The 9955-nt window shown below is 30.0% G+C and overlaps 1 long non-coding RNA gene across 1 annotated transcript; it reads left to right on the top strand.

Annotated features, from left to right (window-relative positions):
• Positions 1–7467: 7467 nt before the first annotated feature.
• On the top strand, positions 7468–8845 carry LOC117279961 (uncharacterized). Its single transcript, XR_004510412.2, has 2 exons — positions 7468–7897; positions 8419–8845. It is a non-coding gene; the product is annotated as an uncharacterized lncRNA (long non-coding RNA).
• The last annotated feature ends 1110 nt before the right edge of the window (positions 8846–9955 follow it).

Below are 9955 nucleotides of genomic sequence, written 5' to 3'. Positions count from 1 at the left end.
CTTGGATATCATCACAACACTTACATCCACATACTATTTTACTTGATAGCATAAATTCTTGCCATATATTCACGAAAATCACAATGTAACTAATAAAATATAAATTAACCACTATAGGCTTTCTAACATTAGAATCAAATAAATAAATTATAAGCTGTAATCTATCCCAATGATTAACCAACTTGCATCGAAACTGAAGGCTAATAACACTAGAAAATTGAAGTAGAAGAAATGGACTGAATAAAATAGGAGTGGTCTGATAGGAGTAGTTAGTTAAACAAACCAAGCATGTTAAAATTTGTTGGATCCAACTTCAAACAAAAGAAGCAACAAATTAAAACGCGCAAAACTTTTTCTAAGGCATGAATTCCACTAGTATCTGTATTATCCGCAAACACTACAAGAGAATATATAACAAATTACTCTTAGTTACTTAATGTGACCTGGGGGAAAGATATGAAAAGATTTAGGAGATGAGTTAACAAGCATAACTTACCACTCAATACCATCATAACAGCATATCAATCTGTTAAACCAAAATATGCATAGATTAACATTCAATCAAGTTGGCTTCATCAAAGTTTGTCCATAGAATTACTCTACAGTAAGAGATCCTCTTATGGGGAACACATACGAATACAAGATATAAAAAATAAGGTGAATCAAATGTGAATACCATTTCTGAACATACCTTTAAACCAAATGAATGTCATCTCTAAACATACCTGTAAACGAAATAAATAAGCACTACTTAAAGATGCAATATTGTTACCTTTAGATAAAACACCATAATAAATAAAAAGTTTATTCAGATTTGTATGTATTTGTTGCTAAATAAGTAGCAGTATTTGTCTCGACTACATCATCAATTAGATGGTCTGTAGCTAGTTATATCCTAACTCTTAGTATGGCTCATTCTCATAACCTTCATCTTCCACAACTTCTTCTGTATCATACAAATCTATTGGATTTAGGTTTACAAAAAGCACTCTATCCTTAATTGAAAACATCATCTACGTAGTACACCATATTTATTCTTGAGATACTTCGATGTAAGGCTCATGTTCTTCACCCTCAATCTAGAGTAATTATATAGAAAGTTGGAGTTCATTTTCTTTTTCCAAATAAATAAAATATTAGTAGCATACAAATAATTTACCTGCCTAATGATCTTTGTCTGCTAGAAATATTCAAATTTGAAGGCATATATAAAATAAGTTCAAAAACTTATGTGAGCCGTAGATAAGCTAGTTTTTACAATAAAATGAATCAACTTACCTGATAGCGTTTTTGAAATTACACCATGTCCAGTACTCTTAGAAACGTGCACATCTGCAATAATGATATGATACAAGACATATTACTAGAGGAAGTTTTCATCTGCAGTAATTCATTTTTTATGGAAAGTGAAAAACTAAACTATTAAAGTATGATCTAGAGAAGAATAAATCTGTCACCATAGCAAGTAAAAGAGATGCATTCATTGAAGACCATGTACTGTCTTGATATTCCTCAATGTAGAAGTGAGAAAAACATTAGCAAGTTCCCTGACTGAATAATCCGCAGAATAAAATGCATTTATGCTCTCCCAATTCCCATATTATATTAATTTGTGGGTCAATCAATTTCAACATCACACAACAGAACTAAATTCTAATTGGAATCTGGAAAAAACTTTGCGTTAAATAAAGGAGCTTCTTACTACAACACTGAGTAATCTGTAGCCAGAAGCAAAACATCTAATGGTCTTCCCTCGAATGTCAACACTCTTTAAAAAAGAGAATAAATTTCAAGCTAGATTGTCCATAAGGGTTTCATTACTGGTTCAAGCAATAACTACAACTGAAAAACCCAAATTCTACTGCTACTGAGATAAAGAAAATAAATGAAATTAAGAGGAAAAGAAAAAAAGAAAAAAAATCACCTTTAGATGAGCAGTGACATTCTGAAGTTGATTCGCCCAAATGGATACTTCACTTCAGAAATTCCCAAGACACAATGCAATACCAATAAATCGTATTCCTAACCTGAAAATACCTTAATAAAAAATTACTTAAATTGAAATAATGGAGCAACACAAAAGACATAATCCGTGATTCAAAAATCAGAGCAGGAGCCATAAATTAAGATGAAGAATAATACTTACAAAATGTAACTAATATGGATAGAAAATTGAGATAGAGCGCATATGAAGGGAAGCAATGCACTAGAGAAGAAGCAGTTCAGCCGAGGTGTTGAAAAGGAAAAACGTAGGGCTAGAGGCATAATGGAATTAAAACAGGGAAAGATTCGGGAAATATTTTGGAAAAGGAAGGAGAACTTACCGCGTTTACTTTTCGAGCAAAAACAAAAGGAAAATTAAGGCAACAAATAAGTTTTTGAGAAAATTAAGTATTTTTCCAACAATAAAAATAATATTTTTGAACATAATAAAATTGCTAAAATCCCTAGATAAAATAAATGTAACAACTAGTTACGGATGTATTAATATCGTACTAATTATTTAAAATTTTAATTAATGAAATATGAATATCTTTTTAGATGTTTAATCTAAATATATTTTTTATCTTTTAAATATAAAAAAATTGAAAAAACTATTTTTGGGTAATTTTGTTTATAACAACCAAATAAGATCTAAATTTTAAATGTTAATATAGGTGTATAACAACTAATCGTTATAATAGGCTAAAACATATGGACATATGAGACTGTTATAAAGAGGTTTAACAATATTGTTTTTTCATTCTACTATTTAGCTACTAGTGTCATATTCTTCATAATTGTGAAACAAATTCATCCACAATAAAATCAATATCTTAATATTGAGAAATGACAAATAAAGAGAGGAAAAAATGCCTTTGAGTTTTTAGAAGTTGAAAATTAAACTAAGATTAATTAGTATTCCTAAAATGTCTATGATATTTGTTAGTTTATATAAATTTGTCTAATTATGATTCACGGACGAAAACATATAGGAATAGATTTTTTAAATTCCAGTCAAATTTGGTTTGTAATATTATAAATAAGTGCGTAGCTACATAATTTCTAAGGTGGATAGATATCATCGATGTAGAGAGATTTAAAAGTTTATAAATAAATAAAAAAGTCTCCTACCATGTTTTCTCTCTAGTTTGATAAATTTTGTCCATATAGCCATTGTTGAATTTCTTGCATGTGCTTAAACAAAGAATATGAACGGCTATTTGTGTAAAAAGGGGTGTAGCTACATAATTTCTAAGGTGGAGACATAGCTTCTGTAATGATCCAACCGGTCATTTTAATTTTTAGAACCCCTTTCCCTAAAATAAAATTCCATGTATGTGCTTTTATTGATTTATGACTTGCGGGGATAGTTGGTTTGGGATTTGGAAGTGTTCGGGTTGAAATCGGAACACTTGGTTCTTTAAGTTGGCCTTAAAAGGCCAAGTTTGACTTCGGTAAACATTTTGAGAAAATGACCCCGGAATCGAGATTTGACGGTTCAAATAGGTTCGTATTTTGGACTTGGGCGTATGTTCGGATCGGGTTTTGGATAACCCGGGAACGTTTTGGCGCTTAATAGTAAAAATTAATTATTTGAAGGTTTAAAATTCTTTAAATTTGGTTTGGAGTAGGTTTTTGAGTAATCGAAATCCGTTTGGAATTTTGAGTTTGAGAATAGTTCCGTATAGTGATTTAAGACTTGCACGCAAATTTTGGTGTCATTCCGAGTAGTCTGAGTATGATTCGACGCATTCAGAGAATTTGGAAAACTTGAAGTTCAAAGTTTGATCCCATTTGGTTTTGGGGTGTGATTCTTGGATTTGTTGTTGTTTTACTCGTTTTGAGAGTTCTAGTAGGTCCGTATTATGATTACAAACTTGTTGGTGCCTTTGGACGGGGTCCCGAGGGGCTCGAGTGTATTTCGGACCGCCCGGAGCTAAATTTGGGAAACCAGATTTTCCAGTTCTGGTTTCCTTCTTCGCGTTCGCGAGGGAGGTCTCGCGTTCGCGAGGGAGGTCTCGCGTTCGCGAAGGGAAAACTGGAGCAGGCAAGATTTTCTCTCCGCATTCGCGAATAATGGATCGCGTTCGCGGTCTCCACGGATGATTTTTGAGTTAATTTCGGATTTCATTGAAAAATATAGTATTTTCTTATGAAAATGATTCTTATAATTTTTAGTGATTGTATCGAATTTATTTTTCCTATATTCGAGCCAGACAGAGTTGGATGATCGTGGAAAGGGCCTTCTAGTGGATTAAATTGGAGCAAATTGAAGTAAATCTCTTGTCTAATCTTGTGAGAGGAAAATTACCCCATAGGTGACTAATTAATAAATGTTGCTAATTGTGGGGGCTACACGCACGAGGGGACGAGAGTTCGTGCGTAACTACTGTAAATGTTAAAGTTCGGGTAGTTTATGACTCAAAACATGAATTATTTGGGTAAAGTGTATTCTTTACTTAATTAAATTATTTGACGTGTATATATATATATATATATATATATATATATATATATATATATATATATATATATATATATATATATATATATATATACATACACACACATTGTGAATTGTTAGGGAAGATATTGAAAGATGAAAATCTCATATGTTTAATTTTCTGTTTAAAGTAATTAATTGTTAAACCTCTCGAATTGATCTTATAATAAATATACTTTCCTTTTGGAGGCACATAAGAAAATGTCCTCCTTTCTTGTGCAGCGCGCCGAACGCCTCGGCAAGATAGATGCATCTATGGATCGTGTCGTACGTCCCTCGGCAATGTACACGACACTCTGGATCGGGTTGTACGACCTCGGCAGAAATCGTGCTTAATAATAATAATAAATACATGATTTCACGATGTTTTTAATTTGCAGCTTGTGAATTTAATAAATTGTTTGGAAGTTGTTGAAATTGGAAGAATTTAATTATTCCAGCTGATTTAGTAAAATTATTGTTAATTTTGTGAATCATGATGAATTAAATAAATTTTATTTTATTTTATTTATTATTGTTGACCCTTAGTGAGTGTCAAAGTCGACCATCTCGTCTCTACCACTTCGATATTAGGCTTGATACTTATTGGGTATACGTTGTTTACGTACTAATACTACACTTGCTGCACTTTTTGTGCAGGATCGGAGACATGTACTAGTGGAAGACCTATCATCGCACATCCTCGTTATCCAGATGCGTAGTGGTGAGTTACCTTTCTGAGCCCTCCTGCAGCTACCAGTGCCTCTCCTTGTATTTTCATTCTGTCTATTTTTATTTCAGATAGTATTTGAAGTTTTGTATAATCTACTAGATGCTCATACACTTGTGATACCAGGTCTTGGCACACACATTGGTAAAATTTGGTGTCTTATTATTTTTTTTGGATTTAAATTTATCGGTATCTTTTCATTTTACTTAAGACTGCAAATAAAATAATAAAATTTCATGGAAAATTTATTCTGGAAATAATTGATATATGTTTAATTTATTAGTTGGTTTGCCTAACTGTAGTGTTGGGTGCCATCACAACCTATAGATGGAATTGGGTCGTGACAATTTCGATGTAGAGATATTCAAGAATTTATAAGTGAATAAAAATCCTCGTTCTCTATCTAGTTTGATAAATATTTTTCTATATAGCCTTTATTGATTTTTTTTACTTGTGGCTAAATTATTTGTCGGGGTATTTCAATCCTTCATTAGCTAAAGATGAATATACAAAATAAAAAAATGTCTCAAGACAATAAAAGAAAAAATAATAACTAATATATAGAGATAATGGAAAACCTCTGTTTTTGTGTCTACTTTTTGTAGGGATAGAATGTTGGGGAAAAGACAAAAAATGGCAAGGGTTAAAAATTGGCATAAATTGCATCAATTTGTAGAAATTTAACTAAAATGTGCAATTTGATTAGATTTTCAAAAGATGGTAGACAAAATGACTAAATATTGCATGAGTTAGTGGCCTCCAATTTGTATCGAATGGCAAAGATTTTGCAACAATTAAATTTGCATTTCTGGGGGTATCAAAAATTTTCACAATAAAACTGCCACAATACGAATAATTTTGTAAAAGTTAGAACAAACGCCATAAATTGAAAATATAGTGGAGGTCTTTCACAACCCCCACAAATAAACCACCACAAAAAGAATTATTTTGTAGGAATTGACGCAAACGCTACAAAACAAATGTATATTAGAAGTTTCTTATAACTCTCATAAATTAATCGCCACAATTTATCAGTTTTTTTGTAGTGGGTGAAGCTGTTTGTTCCAAGATTTTAGTACCCTCCATTTTTCCATTCTGCTATCTTCCTACTAATACAAACTCATCCATCATTACAATAGCATAGAGATATGATTCTTTTCTCAAGCCCTCGCGATTTTAGTTACAAAAGAAGTTTTTATCCTAGCATTGTGGCAGCTGATATATAAATAATTATGCAGTTTGTGGGATCTATCCCTGATTCCCAAATAAAATATTACTAATATTAGCCAATTAGTTATTTGTAGCAAAAAAAGGTCAAAATTTTGATTTCTTTTGAGTGAGTGTTATTAGAATAGATTTGGTACATCTTAAGGAACTTGAATCTCAATTTTGGAATAATTTGATGAAGTTTTGAGGTCAATTAAATTAAAAATTCGAAGTAAAAACTGAACATGAAAAAAATGCTATGTGTATCACATATGTATCATATTTGTATCAATTGTGTATCACATGTATCCCTGTGTGTGAGATACATGCCTGATACATGTTTGATACATGTGTCGCAAAAGAATTTTTTGAACTCGATTTAATTACGAATTTTGATACAAAACTAGTCCAAATCACCTCCATTCTTCCTTAAATTTTGTATATTGACTTATCTATATGTTATCAATGAATTTCAACTATACCCATTGGAAAAGTTCCTTTTTTGCTTAGATTTTTGAAATATTTTTTTATTTTTTTTGTATTTCATCATCTTATTTGCTACCTTATTCACGAAATTTCCTTTCCGTCTTGCATCTAATGTTGTTAATCACACTTAAAAATATGAAATGAGATTTTATACGTGATTCTTTGAGAGAAAGAACCTTATTTATTTGATTTTTTAATTTTTATATGTGTTTGACTAGTTTTAGTAAGTCTATGACTAATATCTAGAGGTTGGTAAGTTAGACTTATTTGGGACATTTGTGTAAGTTTCCCTAATCTTTTATCATGGTTATTGCTTGAAATTTTATTAAGGTTGAAGGCTTGAGGTACGACGAAGGGTAATTCGGTAATTGTTCCTTGCTTTATGGGTAAATTGGTATGTGATTCTTTCCTAGATAGCATGTGTGCTGTACATAGTCCCATAGTACTCGCTTATACTTTTACTTTTCGTTTTTCAATTGTTTCTCAAATATTTTGCCTTTCTGCTCTTCCCTCTTTCAACTGTGAGCTCATTGATTTGGTAAGTTTTCTTGCAATCTTTCTTTGTTTTTGGCCTATATGTTCGATAAAAATCAGGATTTGATCTTCATTGTTTCTAAGTTTATCTATCCTTCTTCTATTTGAATTTGGTGTGAGCACTCTGGTTTGGTGACATTTATATTGTTTTTCTTTGTTTATTGCACTTGTTGTGCTGGTTTTGAAAATATATGTTAGTTTTCTATTAATTTGAACAATATCTTGGTAGGACTTTTACATGCATGTCAGTAATTGTCTATATTTTGCAAATGCATTATGAATTTTGTCTTTTGCCAACTAAATTAGTTTAGAATTAAACCGTTCTACTAAAAATTTGACTTGTCAAAATTTACTGCTGGAAGATTGGATCACACGCGAAAAAGGAGGAGATTTTCATTTGGATGAGACGAATTTGCATGTTAGCAAGTCATGCAACAACAGAATCATGGTAATCTTTCACGTAGGATTCAACTGAGGTAACTCAATTAAATAAGCGTGTTAATCTTTAAGCGTGTTAACTCAATGAATTTCCTAAAAGATCAGATAATGTTATCTATAGAAGGTCCAAAAATATGATGAAATTTATTGTTACGTGTGTTGATACCGTAGCAATTGGATTCTGAAGGAGTCAAGAAAGACAATAATTTCAATCTGTAAATAAAAGTTCATGAGTGTGATTGTTTTTTATTTATGTAAAATGGTGACACAACTAGGATAAGTGAGTTGGCTAGTATTATGATGTGCCATATCTGTTTTTCAGGCATTTAATTCACTCAGAAGAGTAACATTTGCACTCAATGTGATGTTTAAAAATACGGACGGAAAGCTTCTTTTTTTTTTTTTCCAGTTGGATATGTGCTAAATTGCAACTTTTCACTTTGTAATGATTATGAAATTGCTAGTGTGGTAAAATAGTCTTTCCATTATTTTTGTTATTGTTTCTTCACTGCATTTTTAAGCTATGAGAAGCTTCTTTTTATAATAGTTGCCTTTGCAGCTTGAATATGTGGGATTATTTTATTTTTGGGAAACTCCATTGACATCACAACGGTGAGCAGTATTCCTTTACTGAGGTTCCTTCATTATGGAGTTTGTACAACTTCCTTTTTTGAGGTTCCTTCACATTTTTAGTATGATAATTTTTTTTTTTTTTTTGATTTCTCACCTGGTGTTCGATATCCGTATTGGAGCCCGACTATATTCGGATTCGTGCCGCGTAGGATCTCATTCGAGGAAAAGCGCTCCCTATCAAGGATTTTTGACCCATTGCTCGAACTCAAGACCTCTGGTTAAGTCTCATTCACTCCACTGCAACATATCTTTTGGTGGTTTAGTATGATAAATTTCAAAATGTCCATCTTTATAATAGTAAAGAGTGTTTTATCGAAAGGATTTTTGGTCTTTCGCTTTCTCTCATTGGAAAATTGTATTAAGTACTTAATATTGTTATATTGTAATGTGATCTTTTATTACCCTTTTAATAATTATCAATAAATATATTTAAAAATTATTCTTGAAATTTAATGTATTTTTACACTATTATCCTCTTACTTGGATCTCTTTCATTATTTAAATCTATTAATAATATTTTTGAGTATTATTTAATAATTTAATTTATTTATTTTTAAATAAATTTAAAAATATAAGTATCCTTGCACTATCTCTATTTTCCTCTATATACATTATCTTCCCTACTAAGAAATTCTAATTAGCTTTTTATTTGAATATTTTACCAATACTCAAAATAATATCACATTTTATTTTAAAATATAACTTTGAATTAGTCAAAAGACTAATACATAAGTTCTTTTATAATGTTTTAAATCTATTGAATTTTCTTATAATTATTTTTTGTATTACGTGCATTTGTTTTGTTTTCTCTTTTAGTTTCAACATACAAATTTGGCTTTTAATTTTCATTAGTGAAGTTACCTACATGAGATATTTCTTTAGTATATTTAAATTTTATTTAGTATCAAATTTTTATTTTTCTTTATATATCAAGAAATTAATTTTGTGGTCATATTCATATTTTGAGCATTCTCATCATAACTTTAAGAACTTTCTAATCTCAAGTTCAAATAGTCTTTTCCTTTTATTTTCAATATAGATTTTTTTATTTTAATTATTTTTCTTACTTTTGCTATAATGTTATCTAATATGTAATATTATCACGTTTTTATGTGATTTTTTATTAACTTTTTACTTTAATTAATATGTTTATCCACTTCTATTTTTAATATAATATAGATAGATATGTGATTTTTTATATTAAATTAAATATTTTTTAAAAAAAATTAAAATGTTGATTGAAATTCTTAAATTGTTTAAATTTATCAATAATATTTTTAAGTATTGTATATTTACTTTATTTTATTTTCTAAAGTAATTCTTAGTATAAATATCCTCACATTAGCTCTAATTTATTTTTATTATTCAATATTTTTAATTTTTTCTTTTATCTATTGTCAGACATCCTTTTTCCGGGTGGTTGTGAAAAAAAGGAGTTTTTTCAATTTAATTGATATTATTTA

The sequence above is a fragment of the Nicotiana tomentosiformis genome, chromosome 2 (assembly GCF_000390325.3).
Source record: "Nicotiana tomentosiformis chromosome 2, ASM39032v3, whole genome shotgun sequence".
In the NCBI taxonomy this organism is placed as follows: Eukaryota; Viridiplantae; Streptophyta; class Magnoliopsida; order Solanales; family Solanaceae; genus Nicotiana; species Nicotiana tomentosiformis.
Note: the sequence above shows the minus strand (reverse complement) of the source record. Positions and strands in the feature narration are given on the sequence as shown.